The sequence below is a fragment of the Musca domestica genome, unplaced genomic scaffold, assembly GCF_030504385.1.
Source record: "Musca domestica strain aabys unplaced genomic scaffold, Musca_domestica.polishedcontigs.V.1.1 12, whole genome shotgun sequence".
Lineage (NCBI taxonomy): Eukaryota > Metazoa > Arthropoda > Insecta > Diptera > Muscidae > Musca > Musca domestica.
In genome coordinates, this window is record NW_026712155.1 from 6,752,564 (window position 1) to 6,771,401 (window position 18,838).

The 18,838-nt window shown below is 38.4% G+C and overlaps 1 protein-coding gene across 1 annotated transcript in view; it reads left to right on the forward strand.

Annotated features, from left to right (window-relative positions):
* LOC101893045 (centrosomal and chromosomal factor) overlaps nucleotides 1-18,838 on the forward strand; it is a 266,728-nt gene that overhangs the window by 132,284 nt on the left and 115,606 nt on the right. Inside the window, exon 2 of the mRNA XM_005190644.4 lies at nucleotides 1,049-1,094. The gene's annotated coding sequence lies outside the window, so the exon portion shown is untranslated. The remainder of the gene's footprint in view (nucleotides 1-1,048; nucleotides 1,095-18,838) is intronic.

Consider the following 18,838-nt stretch of genomic DNA (forward strand, 5'->3'; position numbering starts at 1 on the left):
GGACTCTTTCTTCAGCTAGTCTATAGACACTCGGTCTTCAACTCATCGTCTATAGAGACTCGTCTTTCATCTAGTCTATAGAGACTCGGCGTTCCGCTGGTCTGTAGGGACTCGTTCTTCAGCTAGTCTATAGACACTCGGCCTTCAACTCATCGTCTATAGAGATTCGGCCTTCATCTAGTCTATAGAGACTCGGCGTTCAGCTGGTCTATAGCTTGTCTATAGAGACTCGGCTTTTAGCTCGTCTACGGACACTGCCTTAAACCTACAACAATTCGAACTTAAACTGATCTATGAAATATTTCTTTCACTCGTATTTAAAAATAACCCTCCGCTTGGCTTTGCACAGAAAGTCTCTATTTTCGAAAAATAGTATGCCAACCATAACCAAAAAAATATTTGCAGCCATAAATTTCACAGAAGTGAAACATTTATCATGATTTACGATAGGAAGTTTAGTTTAGCTATCAGACATCTCTGGGCTGTGTCACGAACGTTTTCAATTTTTTTTTTTGGTATTTTATTAACAACGACACATTTGGAGGATTTCTGTGTTGGCAAGTAACGAACATATTTTTTTGTCGGGTTCGCAACATTCAAATGTCTTAGCGAGTGTGCAGGCGGAACCATATTATCGTCTCCCCTTGTCGTACAATAAATCAATATTAACAAATCTTTCATGTTTATGATAGATATTAGATATATTTTTCAAAGGCTTCCAGTTTTTTGCATAACGTGTGTGTGATTTCTTTTTTGGTGAGAGTTGAAATTTGGATTTAAAATTTCTGGAAAAAAATTGAAAAAAGAAATTGAAAGTAATAAAATATCTCCAAAATGCATGGAAGTATTGTCAAAAATTTAAAATCCGCAAATATTGCTTTAAAAACTAACAATGATAACAGAATGTGTCATGTTTTACCAAAAGGGTCCCTTAAAAATTAAGTTTTCGACAAATTTATGCTGCATGTAGTTGTTATGGCTGCTATATTTTGATTATAATGGCCTTTCGGTATCATTAATCAATTTTTTTGCTTCTTCTTATTTTCAGCTCCTCTCCATTCCTAATAGAAACCGGACTATATTCTAAACATAAGGTAAGTCCTTCTCCTCTTCTTTAATGGTCAATATCCTACTCCGTACAATACCATATTATTGCCCAGAAAATATATATTTTAGCTTTTACAATAAATATTTACGATTTCTGCATATTTTTTGCTCCACTCCTACAGTTCAATATTTACAACAACATCAACCAAATGACAACTTTTTCTAGTTCTCCTCTTCTTTTTCTCCTTCCTCTTCGTTTATGTCATTTGTAAACTTTGTTGTATTGTGCTTGCATATATCCTTAAACCAAATTCTCTGGTGAATTATTCAAAACGTGACCCTTTTTCATTTTTGGCGATAACATTGAAAACTCGCTGCGACGTGTCGCAAAACTTTTGCATATAAATCAAAATAAAGAATTGTATTTAGAGCTTTTATTCCGGCTAATGGCGACTATTGTTGTGGCAAAGTATTTTCTGTTGGTTGTTTTTTTTTTTTTTTTTCAAATTTATAATCAACATTTCTTTGTCGCCAGGAAGAAGACTAAACTAAATGGAAATATAAATTATCATTTTCAATATTTGTTTCCCCTTTTCTTTGGAGAACAGAAAAAATGGCATTTTAAATTTTGCCACCCAGAAGGGAAATGTGTTTTTGTTTAGAATTTTTGGAGGAGGATGCATTTTTTTAGATTATACCTTGCTTTGCTAGTCTACAAGATTTTGGAAACTATACTCTCGAGGAAAAATGTTGATATTCTATAAAACCGAATTCTAAAAAAAATTGGTAGTGTCTCTAAGCGCCCTGTTCTGCTCGATAACCTTCTAAGTTTTTTATAAAAATTCTCTTCAAGTCGTCTATAGAGACTACATTTTGGTCCAAAATAGAGACTACATTCAGATCGTCTATAAAGATTTCTTTCAGATTGTCTGTGGAGACTTCTTTCAGATTGTCTATGAAAACGTCTTTCAGATTGTCTGTGGGGACTTCCGGCAGGTCAAGACACCTTGTCTATGGAGACTCACGTTTGCTCTGCGGCCTTCAGTTTATCGAGAATAGTCCATCAGCTCGTCAAAAGTGTCATACTTCAGCTAGATTCAAGAATCATCCTTCAAATCGTCAAAAGAATTGTACTTCAATTCGTCTAAAGAATTGTCCTTTATCTCGTCTTTCAGCTCGTCTAGTCAAGTCATCCTTCAGCTAGATTCAAGAATTGTCCTTCAATTCGTCTACAGAATTGTTCTTCAGCTCGTCAAAAGACTCATCCTTCAGCTCGTCTAAAGTCTCATCCTTCAGCTGGTCTAAAGACTCATCCATCAGCTGGTCTAAAGACCCATCCTTCAGCTGGTCTAAAGACTCATCCTTCAGCTCATCTAAATAATTGTCTTTCAGCTCTTTCAAAGATTCGTAGTTTAGATCGTAAAAAGGGTAATTATTCAGCTCGTCTAAAGAGTCGTTATTCAGCTCGTCTAAAGAGTCGTTATTCAGCTCGTATAACGACTCATCTTTCAACTCGTGTAAAAAATCGTTCTTCAGTCGTCTAAAAAATTGTCCTTTAGCTCGTCTAAAGAGTCGTTGTATGGAGTCGTCATTCGGCTCGTCCAAAGAGTCGCCATTCAGCTCGTCCAAAGAGTCGTCATTCTGCTCGTCCAAATAGACTCCCACCATCTCGTCTATAAAGACTCGTCCTTCAGCTCGTCTATAAAGACTCGTCCTTCAGCTCGTCCTTCAGCTCGTCTATAAAGACTCGTCCTTTGGCTCGTCTATAAAGACTCGTCCTTCAGCTCGTCTATAAAGACTCGTCCTTCAGCTCGTCTATAAAGACTCGTCCTTCAGCTCGTCTATAAAGACTCGTCCTTCAGCTCGTCTATAAAGACTCGTCCTCTGGCTCGTCTATAAAGACTCGTCCTCTGGCTCGTCTATAAAGACTCGTCCTTCAGCTTGTCTATAAAGACTCGTCCTTCAGCTCGTCTATAAAGACTCGTCCATCAGCTCGTCTATAAAGACTCGTCCTTCAGCTCGTCTAAAAAGACTCGTCCTTCAGCTCGTCTATAAAGACTCGTCCTTCAGCTCGTCTATAAAGACTCGTCCTTCAGCTCGTCTAGAAAGACTCGTCCTTCAGCTCGTCTATAAAGACTCGTCCTTCAGCTCGTCTATAAAGACTCGTCCTTCAGCTTGTCTAGAAAGACTCGTCCTTCAGCTCGTCTATAAAGACTCGTCCTTCAGCTCGTCTATAAAGACTCGTCCTTCAGCTCGTCTATAAAGACTCGTCCTTCAGCTCGTCTATAAAGACTCACTGCAGCTCGTCTATAAAGACTCCCTGCAGCTCGTCTATAAGGACTCGTCCTTCAGCTCGTCTATAAGGACTCGTCCTTCAGCTCGTCTATAAAGACTCGTCCTTCAGCTCGTCTATAAAGACTCGTCCTTCAGCTCGTCTATAAAGACTCGTCCATCAGCTCGTCTATAAAGACTCGTCCTTCAGCTCGTCTAAAAAGACTCGTCCTTCAGCTCGTCTATAAAGACTCGTCCTTCAGCTCGTCTATAAAGACTCGTCCTTCAGCTCGTCTATAAAGACTCGTCCTTCAGCTCGTCTATAAAGACTCATCCTTCAGCTCGTCTATAAAGACTCGTCCTTCAGCTCGTCTATAAAGACTCCCTCCAGCTCGTCTATAAAGACTCCCTTAATTTCGTCTATAAAGACTCCCTTAATTTCGTCTATAAAGACTCGTCCTTCAGCTTGTCTAGAAAGACTCGTCCTTCAGCTCGTCTAAAAAGACTCGTCCTTCAGCTCGTCTATAAAGACTCGTCCTTCAGCTCGTCTATAAAAACTCGTCCTTCACCTCGCCTATAAAAACTCGTCCTTCACCTCGTCTATAAAGACTCCCTGCAGCTCGTCTATAAGGACTCCCTGCAGCCCGTTTATAAAGACTCCCTGCAACCCGTCTATAAAGATTCCCTGCAGCCCGTCTAAAAAGACTCCCTGCAACCCGTCTATAAAGACCCCTTGCAGCTCGTCTATAAAGACTCCCTCCAGCTCGTTTATAAAGACTCCCTCCAACTCGTCTATAAAGACTCCCTCCAGCTCGTCTATAAAGACTCGTCCTTCAGCTCGTCTATAAAGACTCGTCCTTCAGCTCGTCTATAGAGACTCGTCCTTCAGCTCGTCTATAAAGACTCGTCCTTCAGCTCGTCTATAAAGACTCGTCCTTCAGCTCGTCTATAAAGACTCCCTCCAGCTCGTCTCGTCTATAAAGACTCCCTCTGCCTCCTACATACTTAAGCTCATCTATAAGGACTCCCTTCAGCTCGTCTGTGGCTTGTCCTTTAGTTTGTCTAAAAAGTTCAGGTTGCCTATAATGACTACTCCAGCTCATGTCCCCGCATCTTGTCATTGAAAACACCCCGTATCGTCTTTCGCCTAGTCTCTATGGCCGCCCTTCAGCCCGTCTATTGAGTCGTCCTTCAGCTCGTCTATGAACCTTGTTTTTTCTCTTCGCCCTGTTTTCTTTAACGTCGGTCCCTCTTACCTTTTCGAGTGTGCCTTGCGAAAAAAATTATAAATTCCTTAGAGAACCATATAAGACATGATGTGACATATCACGTCTGGAAATTCTGCACAAAAAAAGTGAAAAACCGGAAACAAAAAAATACTTTTTCCTCATTTCCCCACTTAAATATTGACTACTTTGACATTCTAGCTTTGAAGTACAACAAAATGTACGTGCCAAGGAAAATTGTACAAAGCAGAAGACGAAGAAAGAAAAAACTACATTTCAAATAATGACAATAAAAGGACATGAACACGAACATTCTGTTAGACGACCGTAAGACAAAGTCCTGCAATCGGTATAACCAAGCGGTGGGGTGGTTAAAGTAAGACAGGAATAGAAATAAAACCAAATGACATGAGAAAAGCCATTATAGCTGGTTCATATGTACACGAAAACAACAACAACAACAACAACAGCAATAACTCGATGTAAAATGAGGCAAAAAGGACATCAAGAGGTAGCAGGACATTTAAGGGTAACGGAAAGCCGGGGACAAAGAGATGCTTGAAGCAAACCGGAAGGAAGTTCAAACATTATAAGTACGAAACATGTTTAACAAGATTATCAAAGAACAAAATCGAACTGAATGGAGTGGAGTGGAGGGAAAGTGTAGCGCCGCAGCAAAGCAGAAGAAAGTCAATACTGTTTGGGACATCATGCACTGCTACTTAAATATTGCCGCCAAAAGGCACAAACCCTCCCCCATCCTACATCGTCAGTGAGGGGAACAAACACACAAAACGTTTGCAAACAGGAAATGAAAGGAAGCGGTTGACTTTCAGGTTGTTAATTTTGCTTGCATAGCCAGCCATTCGACACGACTAACGACTCTGGGCAATGATCAAAAAGACTTTTTTTTTGGCTAGCAAAGAAAAAATCCGGGAAAAATTATTGCGTGTACAACGACCATTTGGGGAGCAATAAGAACAAAAAAAAACTGTGCAAACGCTAAGAGATTAAATGTTAAGTTTGAAAAGTTTGACTAAAATGCGAACACGATTTTTTTTTGGGGGAACGCAAACCAAGAGATTATAACTGCAGCAGCAGCAGGTTTATAAGAACTTCAGCAATTGGTCCGTCCACGCACACACATTCGACATAAAATATAGTAATTTTTATTTCAAATCAAATAAATTTTTAGGGCCCAAACAACAGTCATAAAGCGAACATAAAAAAGTTACTAATGAAACGGCACGGCCACTTTCCAGAACAGGAAATTTTATGATAGCCGAAGTTTGGCAGGCCGATTTTGAACAGGAGCACCAGGCACGTAATATTGAAAGCAGAGGGGAGATCGAGTTGCATATATAGAGTGAGATATATTTTATGACCATCGTTATTTGTAGACAATGGTTAAAATTCGTAATAAAACAATTTTTCGAAAGATGTTCGGGACACGGAGTGGGAAAAGGGTTTATTTTATTTATCCCCGCAATCTGTGACAATATTTTTTTTGTGGAATGTAATATTTGATTGCATTCATTACCCATCAGGAGTTGTAAAATGTTTTATGGATTTCGCTATAAAAATATGTGGTTGATAAATTAGGAAATTTTAGAGAAGAGTCAAAAAATCAAGGGCAAATATAGACTTGATTTTTGTTGTCTATGTCTCAATTTTACCCTTTTCCAAGGGGTTCTCCTTCTTCTGTTTAAAAACCTGCTCATACCCAAAAGTTCGCTTTTGAACGCCAGTAAAATGTCTTATATAGACACCCATAAAGATTCCTCTAAACCCCTTGCAGCGATCACCTATAGCTGCCTAGAAAGGTGTCCCCATACCATACATAAATAATGCTTTCAGTTCATCTGTATTTACTCCCCAAAACGTCTCCGGCCACACTGGATGGCGTATAAAGTCTTCATCCTTGCTATTTAGAAGATTTTCTTTAAGTCCTCTTCAGATGTCCATAAAATCTGAATATCCGTCATCCATAAAAGTATTTCTGAGATGTCCAGATGTCCACACAATCTGAATTTCCGTCATCCATAAAAATATTTCTGAGGTCGATTTTATGAGAGATCGTTTATCGTTAAAAAGTCTAAAGAGGTTCTGTCGTCATTTTGACATTTATGAAAGCGTTTCTATCCATAGGAAAAATAGTAGAATGAATCAATTCTGATGCAGTGCTGAGAGCAACAGCAATGGAAGATCTGCACACTACTAATCGGCCTTGATGGGTATTTGGTCATTATAATATTGAAGGAAATGAGAAAACTGATGAGTTGGGTTCGCAGTCAACGGATCTTAAAGTCGCCGACATGTTCAGCTCTTCTTCAGAATTTCCCAGTCTATAAAAAAACTATCATTCGACAACTTAGAGACCCTTAGGACTACCATTGAGTCGTCAGAATGCATTCCCTTTCGATCCACCTCAGACGCCGTCTGAGGTGACCTTCTAACGCATATAAATATTTCCTTCCGTTAGGACCTTAAGGAGACCCGTATGATTTATGAAAGCCTTAGAAAATGTGTCCGCTTAAAAGCTTTTCTAAGGCCTTAGCATCAAATTTTAGAATATGTTTAGATTTGTTCGAATTGGTCATCTTTGTCACGAATTGTGGCCTTCAAACGTATAATAAAACCGTCACACGCTGCCCGAATGTTGCTCTGCGGTATTTTGGCTCATTACGGGCGTGGCGCTTACCGATAATTTGGTATTTTTTAGTGCCAAGCTTGCTTTCCAAAATACTCCAGACACAATGGTCCAACGGATTGGTATCCGGAGATTTTGGATGTCATGGTTCGCTGGAAATGAAGCGAGGAACCTCAGCTTGTAACCATTCTTGGGTGGCGCGTGCTGAGTGCGATGGTGCTGAGTCCTGTTGGAATGTCCAAGGTCTGCGGCAAAAAGGTTTGCGTGCCCAAGGCTTTAATACACCCTCCAGAATATTTTCGTGATAATATTCAGCATTTATTCTGATGCCACGGTCGATTAATTCGAGCGGAGAGCGACCATCGGCTGTTATGGCGGCCCACACCATGACTATGACCGACGCTTTAGTTCTGGTGGCCAACCGAGGGTGCACATTTTCAGCTGACCTCTTTGGCAAGTTGCGGTGTAAGTCCTTGCTCTTTTTGGAATTTCAATGGCTTTACCAGGATCTCATCCGTTTATGAATTGGGTTCCCTTCTTCAGTCTCTTCGTAGACCGGAGACCTTGTTTCAGAAGTTCGCTTCTAAAATAGACTCACTTTCTTATGATATTTAGAATATATCATTTGTAGCTTGTCTATAAAAGAGACTTTCATTCAGCTAGTCATACAGTGTTGCCCATATTCGACGGACCTTTGGGCCCATTGCGTCAATTGCATGTTTTGCGTCAATTGAATTTTGTACGGGAACAAATGCAAATCAATGCGAATAATCCGTTGTAAAGTGAACCGAGCCATGCCCAACTGCTGAGAACGGCGTTTTTGGGATGTTCTTGGGGACCTCTCAACACTGGCTCGTTAGGCAGCGATATTCTCGGCCGATCGCCTTGGTCGACTTTTATATGACCTCTTCGGATTAGAAAGAGCCTTACCAGTCGAAAATTTTTCGTATAAACGCTTAATGGTGTTTTTAGAAGGCGCACTTCTCACATTTTTTAATGTTTTAAAAGCACGTTGAGTTTTCACAATTGACTTCTTGTAAATTTCAACTATTCAGAGCGCTCGCGTGGCGTGTATTGGTTCATGGTAAAAATCTGCTTGGACTGACGCTTCAAACACGGTATGTCATTAAGCGATGTGACATCTCTGTCAAAAGTTATGGCGTTGCCAGATGGGTCCGTCGAATATGGGCAACCCTTTACAATATAGTCTCCTTTACATCGTCTATATACACTTAGCACGTCCTAGACATATACTACCTCTCTTATTGAAATATTCTTCTCAATTAATTCCATTTTTATAACATCGTACATAAGAGATTATTCTACGTATCATTTATAACAAGTAAAAAAGCTGTAAGTTCGGCCGGGCCGAACATTTTATACACTCCACCATTTGGTACAAATTTGGCAATTTCCAAAAAAAAAACCGTTAAAAATTCTGTTAAAATCTTAAAAATACCGAATGCTTATACGACGACGTGGGCCTGCATAGGCAACTTTTGTCATAAATTATTACAATATTTAAATGCGAAATTTGAAGAAAAATCTGTTTATAATGTAGCTAAAATCGTCAAAATACCGAATATGGGGGGTACCGTTATATGGGGGCTATACGAAGATGTGGACCTGCACAGACAATTTTCTGGCATGGGCTGAAGTATCCATTACGAACTTCACATGCGAATTTTGAAACAATCCCTGTAAATAATGTCGCTAAAATCATTAAAATACCGAATATCGGGGGTATCGTTATATGGGGGCTATATGAAGACGTTTACCTACATGTCTCATTTTTTGACTTTGGATGAAGTATCCATTACGAACTTCAAATACCAACTTTGAAACGATTCCGGTAAACAATGTCGCTAAAATAATCAAAATACCGAATATCGGGGGATACCGTTATATGGGGGCTATATGAAGACGTGGACCTGCACAGATAATTTTCTGTCTTAGGCTGTAGTATCCATTACGAACTTCAAATACCAAAATTGAAATTATTCCGGTGAATAATGTCGCTAAAATCATCAAAATACCGAATATCGGGAGGTATCGTTATATGGGGGCTATATAATAACTTGGACCTACACGGCCCATTTACGAACTTAACCTGCCTACTGGGAAAATATACATGTGTGCAAAATTTTAGCCTTCTAGACGGACAGACAGACAGACACACAGACAGACAGACGGACATGGCTAAATCGTCTTAGAATTTTACGCTGATCAAGAATATATATACTTTATTGGGTCTGACATGAATATTTCGAGTTACAAACGGAATGACAAAATTAATATACCCTCCATAGTATGGTGGAGGGTACAAAAATGGTTATATATCCCTTCGTGTATAAAAAGATTTCCGTCCAACTCCCTCCTTTTACGTTGTTTTTCTAATATTCAGAATTAAATACCTTTGTGATCATTATTTTCAAACATGATATTCGATATTTATTTAATTTTCGCATTTAGCCCCACAATTAAGCAACAGAATTTTGAAGTCTTTAAAAAAAAGAATTCCTATTTCAAAGGTATTCATTCCTTAGTAATTACTTAAATACCACAATGGTAAATCAATCTTGTTTTTTATTTTTGTTTTTGGTGATGCAACCATCCAATCTCTTTTATGCTTTCATTAAACACCAAGAGAACTACACAACAACGAAACAAAAACAAAACACATCATAAAAACCGCGCATACCTCGGACAGCAGCAATAAATACTTGGCATTCTGCTAACTTCGAAAGATTCCGAAACGATGATTACTCTGGGCAAACATTTTTTCGGTTTTTTTTTTTTTGAGGAATATCTACCGTTTTAGTCGTCGTTATTCTACCACTTCCACTCCGATGCAGTCCATCTCCATTTTCTTATTGCCTGCCCGGCCATCATCAAATGATTTGGAGCAGTTGGTTTTTATGTGTCCGGCCTTTGTTGTTGCTGCTACTGTTGCCGTTGTTTGTTTGCGGTACCCAAACAACATTTTATTTGAGAAAAATTTGTTTCATTTCATGTTTTATGGGGCGTGTTTTTTGTTTGTTTGAACTTCTTTGATGTTGAAACAAAAACAAAAAAAGTGGAGAGAGAATGGCAAAAAATGGCCATAAAACAGTTCTACAAACCATAAATAGCTATAAAAACAAACTTTTTCTGTTGGCCAATATCTTTGAAACCCTTTAGTTGCAAGCAAATGACAAAGCAAAAAAAATGTTGCACAGATTTTTAAGTAATAAATATTAAAGAGATTACAAAAAAATATCAAAGCAAGGGTGGTACTGATAAGGATACTAGGAAGGATGTCTGAATAATAGAGGTTTATTTTATTTTGGATGTGAAGGGTATGTGAAGCTTTTTGAGGCCAAGTATTTGTTGCCTTCCTGACGGAGAAGTCTTTCAAAGGATCCCCCAGGATATATAACAGACTTTTACTAGGTCTTCTAGACACAGAACAGCTCCAAAGTGTCGTCTAGATATAAAAGACCTTTTTTGTTCTTCTATATCTATAATACCCACTGGTGGGGTTCTGTTTTTAGAAATATTATTGAAAGTCTCTTTTATTTAAAGAGGACCCTTCGGAGGTCTTCTACATCTAGAGGACCTATCGGAGGTCTTCTACATGTAGAAGGCCTATTAGAGGTCTTCTTACATATGTGAGAGACCTTTTCGGGTACTTCAATATGTAGAAACTCTATTAGAGGCCAGCAGAACCTCGACTATATACAAAAGACTTTGAAAGGTTCTATTAGGTTTACAATGCCTCCAAAGTGTCTTCTATAGGATGAGAAAAAAAACTGCAACTAATTTCAGACTGCTGTCATTTCTAAGCCACTCATCCGACAGCTGTTAAAATCATTCCAGTGACAGCTCATTATATTGTTTACAAGCGTACAAAAGCATTTTATTGAGGATTTTCCAGAAAAAAAGTTATTCGTGATGGAATTCTGGCGGGATAGTGAAATTTCTTTATATTTGGCTGGAAAACCACAAGTGGCTATCGTTAGAGCACTCCAGCATTTAAATGTGAATAAATCTTTTGTGTCTCGTACCATCTCTCGTTACCGTGATACTGGTAGCGTAGCCCGACGTCAAGAGGGTGGACGGAAGAAAACAAGAACATCAGCCGAGATGGTTCGAAAAATAAAGAAACGACTTGATCGAAACCCACGTCACAGTGGCCGAAAAATGGCTCGTGAGCCTAACATATCGCAATATTCCATTCGGCAAATATAGAAAAATGAGCTCGGGATAAAGCCATTGGAATTCCAAAAAGTGCAAGAACTTACACCGCAACAGAAAGAAAATAGACTTAAAAGAGCTAAAGAATTGCTTCGCTTGGCCGAAAGTGGTTAACTGTCGAATTTGGTTTCCTCCGATGAAGAAATATTCGTTGTCCAGCAGTTTGGTCAGCTGAAGAGTCTAGCCAAAGAGATCAGCTGAAAATGTGCACCTTTGGTTGGCCACCAGAACCCAAGCGACGGCCATGGTGATGGTGTGGGCCGCCATAACAACCGATAGTCGCTCTCTGTTCGTATTAATCTACCGTGGCATCAGAATAAATGCCGAATATTATCGCGAAAATATTCTGGAGAGTGTATTAAAGCCTTGTGCACGCAAACATTTAGACCGCAGACCTTGGACATTCCAACAGGACTCAACACCACCGCACTCAGCACGCGCCACCCAAGAATGGTTACAAAATGAGGTTCCTCGCTTCATTTCCAGTACACAATGGCTCACCCTGTACATATCTATAAGACCCGTTGGAGGCGTTCTGTGTCTAGAACACCAGTTGAATATACAGAGGACCCTTTGGAGGTTTTCTACGTCTAGAACTCCTATTAGAGCTCTTCTATGCCTATAAGACCCTTTAAAAGCCTTCTATACCTAAAATACATTTGGTAAGTCTTCTATATGTGGAAGGCCGTTTGGAGGACTGCAGAAGGTGGTCTATATACAAAAGATCTTCAAAGGTTCTTCTAAGTTTACAACACATCCACAGATTCTGCTAGATACAAACGATCTGCCCAAAGTCTTCTACATAAAGAAAACTACCACAAACTTTTATATATACAAGCTCTCCAAAGGCTCTTCTAGATAAAGAAGACTTTCACTAAGATGTCCAATAGACCTTAAAGATATGGAAGACCTCCAAAGGATCTTCCAGGTATGAAATGCCATGCCTAGGAACAAAGGGTCTTCTAGATATAGAAGACCTAGAACCTTCAAAAGGTCTCCTTGATATAGAAATCTTCAAAGGCACTTCTAGGAATAGAAGACCTTCAATATAAGACCCATTCAAGATATGAATGACCTCCAAGAGGTCTTCTAATGCCTCAAAACGCCTAATATGCGTTGAAATTTACTATTCCTATTGAAATTTCCTATTACTTTGTAACCCTTATCCCCTACGAGTATCTTCTTGCTGGCTTATCAACAGATCAGATTGAGAGATAGCTGAAGAAAGATTTTATCCTAATGCCAGATTATTCCTTAATGGATGATAACAATTTACACCTCTCGCAGTCATGGCGGTGAGAAGCACCAAGGGTACCAACGGCAAACAAAGAGCAGCAAGATATCATTCAGTTTCTTACCTCCTTTACCTACCACTACCCATGAAGAACACACAATAACGCAAATTTGCATTATTACATCCGTTTGGCAGATTAGATAATGACAGTTGCTTCCCAATACACAAATTTTTAATCTAGGAGCGTAAAATCCGACCTTTTGTTACGACAAAACAAAACAATACTAAATATGCAAATTCATTTTATTCAAAGATAAACTAAAGGACTCCATCCGCAACAATCCTTGGCAATATGGGCATCTGTGCATGTAGTTATGGCGTGGTGTATGTGAGACATTAACATAAACATAGAAAGTGGTTACAACACTAGGTGGCTGCTTACGATTCAGCGAACGTCGTCATCAGCAGTCTTTGTTGTCAAACTACATCAAAAAGTTTCAAAGAACAGCCAACAACACTAACAACAATTACCATAAAAAGGACAATGCTAAAATGAAATAACTGGGTACCACTGCTGCTGCTGCCGCTGTTTTTCCCTGGAACTTTGCCGTCATCCTATCTCTGTGTCGCAACACTATCCTCAAATGAAGAACTCTACGTGCGTCAGCTGTGCCACAGGAGTTACCTCGTTTTTGGTCTGGTTGATGGGTGTTTTTCTTTTGTTTTTCATTATTCTCTTTCAAAGCAACCCCACCATCCTTTTTATTCTGCTTTCTTAAAGATTCCTGTGAACCAGCCATGGATGGAGACGAGATGGAGGTAGAAAAAATATGAAAAATCTTCTAAAGCAAAAAACGAAGGAATAAAAACAAAAGAAACTTAAACTTGACAATAAATGCGACATTCAGCGATTTAAGCAAGGCAGCGAGACATTTGAAATGTCAGTCAGTCCGTCGACCCAGGGCATGACAAGTCATACTTTACGGTAATAAAACGGAAACAGGCCTGACAGAAATAAATTAAGTCATTCCGTTCCGTTGTGGACGAATGGAACGTAACGCCAAGTTGGAAAGAGAAACAATTGATGGAGCGGCGGCGGCGGGTTCACAAAAGAACACGCACCCAAAGGAATGAACAGTTTGTATTCTTTCTCAGGATATTAAAAGTTCTGCTCGTTGTTGTTGCTGCTGCTACTGTTCGCTCATTCATCCATTCATTAAGTAAGAATGATGTGGCACATTTCCCGGCTTCAATGACCAAGGATGTTGTATTAAATTTAATTATGGGTTAATTGTTAACGAGCAGCGCTCAATTGCGCCTTAAGGGCACACATTTGGGGTTCACAGAGAATTAGAAGGAAATGGAAGAAGTTTCAAAATTATTTCTTTGGCATATCTTTTTTGGAATATTGTAAGCCAAAATACCCTTGATACTGCTAAAATTTGTCTTATCGAAGTAATGGTTTTAGAAACTAGGTCTTTTTGGGCCTAACCAGATTTGCCCAATCGACTCTCGGAGTATCCAGTTTATTCCCAACATGGCACAGCATAATATTTTTCCCAAACATAGGTCAAGTGCGGAGATGCGTAATTTCGGATTACTCGTTCTCACTCACTAGAGTCTCTCATTAAACTAGGGACATCTTCATAATTAAATCTGACTAAGGTCAGGTGAGAAAATGGACTTTATTGGCCCTCCCCATATATACTACCTTCACACAAATTTAGAATTTCGAAAAGTTATAAATATCGATGTGTACATTTAGTGTTAAAATTTCTTCAAACGTCATGAATCGCAAAATTTTTATGAATATTGGAACAATATTGGATATTGAGTATTTTAGCCCACCTTCCTCGTACTTCTTCTATAAAAGAGCAAAATGTACACAAAAATAGTACGCATAAGCTGGTGGGAAAGCAGAATATAGTCCAAATTTGGCACATGTAATATTTACATACTGAGGCTAAGGTCAGGTGGGAAAATTAACAAGTATATATGCAGCTAAGTTTAGCCGGACTGAACTTTTAATACCCTCAACAATTTGGAAGGGTCTTGAAATAAGGAAAAAAAATCTGTCGAAAAATAACACTTAAAAACGTGAATGTGCAAAAGTACTTTTTCTCATAGGCTGTAGTCAATTCCGGTGACTAGTATTGCTAAAATCATTAAAATACAAAAAAAAAAAAAAAAAACTCTTCGAAGACGTGGACCAGCATAGACAAGTTTCTGTCATATGCTGGAACTTCAAATGTGAAACAAATTTATGATGTCTCTGGAATCGTTAAAATATCCAATATTGAGAGGTACTGTTATATGCGAGCTATACAAAAACGTGAACCAACATAAACTATTTACGAACTTTACCAACCTACTGGCAAAATTCACATGTATGTAAAATTCTAGACTTCTATAGCTTGATTACAACAGACAGGCATCTCTAAATCGACTAAGAATTTTACGCTGATCCAGAGTATATTTCGAGGAGTTACAAACTGAATGACGAAGTTAATATACCCTCCATAGGATGGTGAAGGTATAAACCTATTAAACCACTCTCCTACTGGTACCTCCCCACAATAGGTCAACATTTTGAATAATAACTCCCGTAAAATGTAACTCAATGTCGATTTTTTCAATTTTGTTGAAAATGGAATATATGGGCCCATTTTTCATGACAATATATCTATATTTTTAACAGAGTTGGGTGACTAAATGAATGACGGGCTGGCTGAATCATCAACGCACAGACGAAACGGCTGAAGCTAGAATTTTGACCCAAGGTCTGGTGTGAAGTTGGAATATATCGGTACACTCCTTCTGGTACCATCCCCACAAAGTGTCAAAATTTTGAATTTCCATGAATCTCATGGAATTAACATCTGATTCCAATCAGGTACATATCAATATTTCTATAAACACTTCCATAAACAAGATCTGTTATATAGATGGGAGAGATCGGAGCAATTCTTCTGGTACCTCTCACACAATGGGTCAAAGTTTAGAATGACTAAAACCTTTATAAAATCCGACATAAGCATCCGGTGTTCTTCATATTACACACATTACAATATTTTTTTTTAACACAAGATCTGTTGTATAAATGGTAGAGATCGGACTATTTCTTCTGGTATTGGTATTGGATATAAATGTTAGATTTTCTTGTAATTTTGCCCATACCAATATTTTTTTTATCTATATTAGGTGAAATATAACAAGTAAAAAAGCAGTAAGATCGGCCGTGCCGAACTCTGATTACCCTCCACCATTTGGAACGAATTAGGACATTTTCAAAAAGTTAAAATAAAATCCATTAAAAATTCTGTTAAAATCTCGGAAGGTGGCGATAAATGACATTGTTGACCTATATAGACAAATCTTTGTCTGGCGATGAAGTACTCACAAATAACTCCTTGCATAGAATTTAATACAATTCCGTTGAAAAATGTGGCTAAAATCATCAAAATACCGAATATAGGGGGGTACTGTTATATGTGGACTATATGATATCGTGGACCTATATAAAGAACTCCCTGTCAGGGGGTAAAGTGTTCACCAAGAACCCCTTGTGTAGAATTTCAGACAATTCCGTTGAAAAACGTGGTGAAAATCATCAAAATACCGAATATAGGGGGGTACTGGACCTATATAGATAATCCTCTTTCAATGAATAAAATACTCACAAGGAACTCGTTGTGCGGATTTTCAGACAATTCCATTGGAAAATGTGGCCAAAATCATCAAAATCCCGAATATCGGGGGATACCGTTGTGTGGGGTTTATACGATATTTTGGACCCATATAGACAATTCCCTTTCAGGGGGTAAAGTGCCCACAAGGAACCCCTTGTGTAGAATTTTAGACAATTCCGTCGAAAAATGCGACTAAAATCATCAAAATACCGAATATCGGAGGGTACCGTTATATGGGGGATATACGATATCGTGGACCTATATAAACAATTCTCTTTCAGGGGGTAAAGTACCCACAAAGAACTCCTCGTGTGGATTAGAAATGTGGAAATACAGAATATCGGGGGTACCGTTATATTGGGGCTATACGATATCGTGGACCTATATAGTTAATTCTCAGCCAAGGGATAAAGTGCTCTTAGAGAACAGCTTGTGTGGATTTTCATACAATTCCATTGAAAAATGTGGCTAAAATCATAAAAATACCGGATATAGGGGGTACCGAACTTCACCAACCTGCAGACAAAAGAGGGATCTGGGCAAAATTTTAGCTTTCTATCTTTATTCGTTTAGCCTGTAGCGTGATTACAACAGACGGACGGACATTTTAAAAATTTCTAAAAATTTTCAAGTATCTCATATAAATTGAAGTATAAATAGCTAATATAGTCCACAACCGGTACGTCGCAATATTTTTATAATATTTTCTTAGGTTCTATACGAAATGGACAATATTCCCTTGAAATCCACTCCATAGAGGGTCAACAATTTGAATAATCATAACAGAAGAGAAAATATATTTAAATAATCGAACATTGGATAAGGTTATACATCCTTCGGTAAAACCGAAACCCCAGTAAATTTCGAAAGAAGTGGTAAACATTGAAGACGCATGTATCGGCGTTTTGAAAGGTTATATCGAAATGTAACCCAAGTAAATGTGGTAAGTAACAAACTCACTCTGAACTTGGCTCACATTTTACCTCCAGACTTGAAACAATATTTCAAGTCTTGGTAGGCATTTATATTTTCAATTTTGACATGAATTCAAAAACACCAATCTCTCTCTACACACAAATAACTTGTTTATTTAATATAATAATACAAATTTAATTTTATTGATGTTATTTACTGAACCATTATAGAAATCTGTTCCCCCCCTTTTCCCCCCAAACACACAAGTCTTATTGTGAATAGAGAACTGCTGCTTGAGATGCGAACAAAAACATTATTCATGCTATTGAATCTTTTCAAAAACGCAGCCTGTTGTTTAAAGTTTCCAAAGAAAATAAATGGAATGAAAAGCCCGAGAAAACAAAAAACAAAAAAATTAAAAGTAGAACACACAGCCGGTAGTCTTAAAGCGCAAAATAAATTTAAGTTGTGTTTTTTTGTTTTTATGAAAAAAGAAACAACAACAACGAAAACAGAAGCCCACAAAGGAAAGAAGAAAACAAGAAGTTTGTTGCTTTTCAAAGGATATTTTCGCTCAGACTTGTTCGCCAGTTTGTTTGCCAAACAAAAGAAGATAAATGTTTGCATGGCTTCTGGGTGGGGATGTGAGAGTGTTCGTGTTCGTATGTGTGTGTGCAAGTGAGCGTGAATAAAGGGAAGGCGAGTAGAAAACAAGCTCCTTAAAAACTAAATGCTTTGAAATTTTTCGCATTGTTTAAGCTGCTGCTGCTGCTGCTGCTACTTCTGCTTTGAATTGTTACTTTGCCTGGGTTTTTTGTTTTATTTTTCGTTTTTGCAGCTAAGTAGTAACAACATCTATTTGGGCCTACAGCAAATCCCTTTGGGGTCACAAAGACGTTAAGGACATAGTTTTGCTGTGTGTGTGTTTTTTTCTTCTTCTTACTAGACCCGCAGGCTTGCCAGCCCATTATATCGTGTATTGTCCTTTTCTGGGTTAGTTGTAGCTGCAGGGAACCTCCTAAATGTAGCGAACGAAATATTCTTTGTCATCATAAATGTCCTTGCCGAACATCTGAGGCAATTGAAGATGTATGTGCGCACTTAATTTTCAAATACGTCAAATTTGTTTTATTGCGTATTGGAATTCGGGGAAATTGTCACTGTGTTATGCTGGTAGTTGGTAAAGGAGATTTTTTTGGAAAAAATAAAAGAAATGGTAAAATGTTATATTTATTGAGGATGTTCTGCATTAATGACATTTTTTAAATCATTGTCATTTATTTGTTCATTTCAGATTTTCAAGGGGTACATGATGATTAGATATTGAACTCATATAAGAACTTATGCCGCAAGAGAAAGAAAATAGACTTAAAAGAGCTAAAGAGTTGCTTTGCTTTACCGAAAGTGGTGATCTGCCGAAATTGGTTTTCTCCGATGAGAAAACATTCGTTGCCCAGTTGTTTGTAAACAAAAAAATGATCGTGTTTACTTGCCAAAGGGGTGGCCCTCTATTGGCCACCAGAACTCAAGCGCCGGCCATAGTGATGGTGATGATGACGGCCGATGGTCG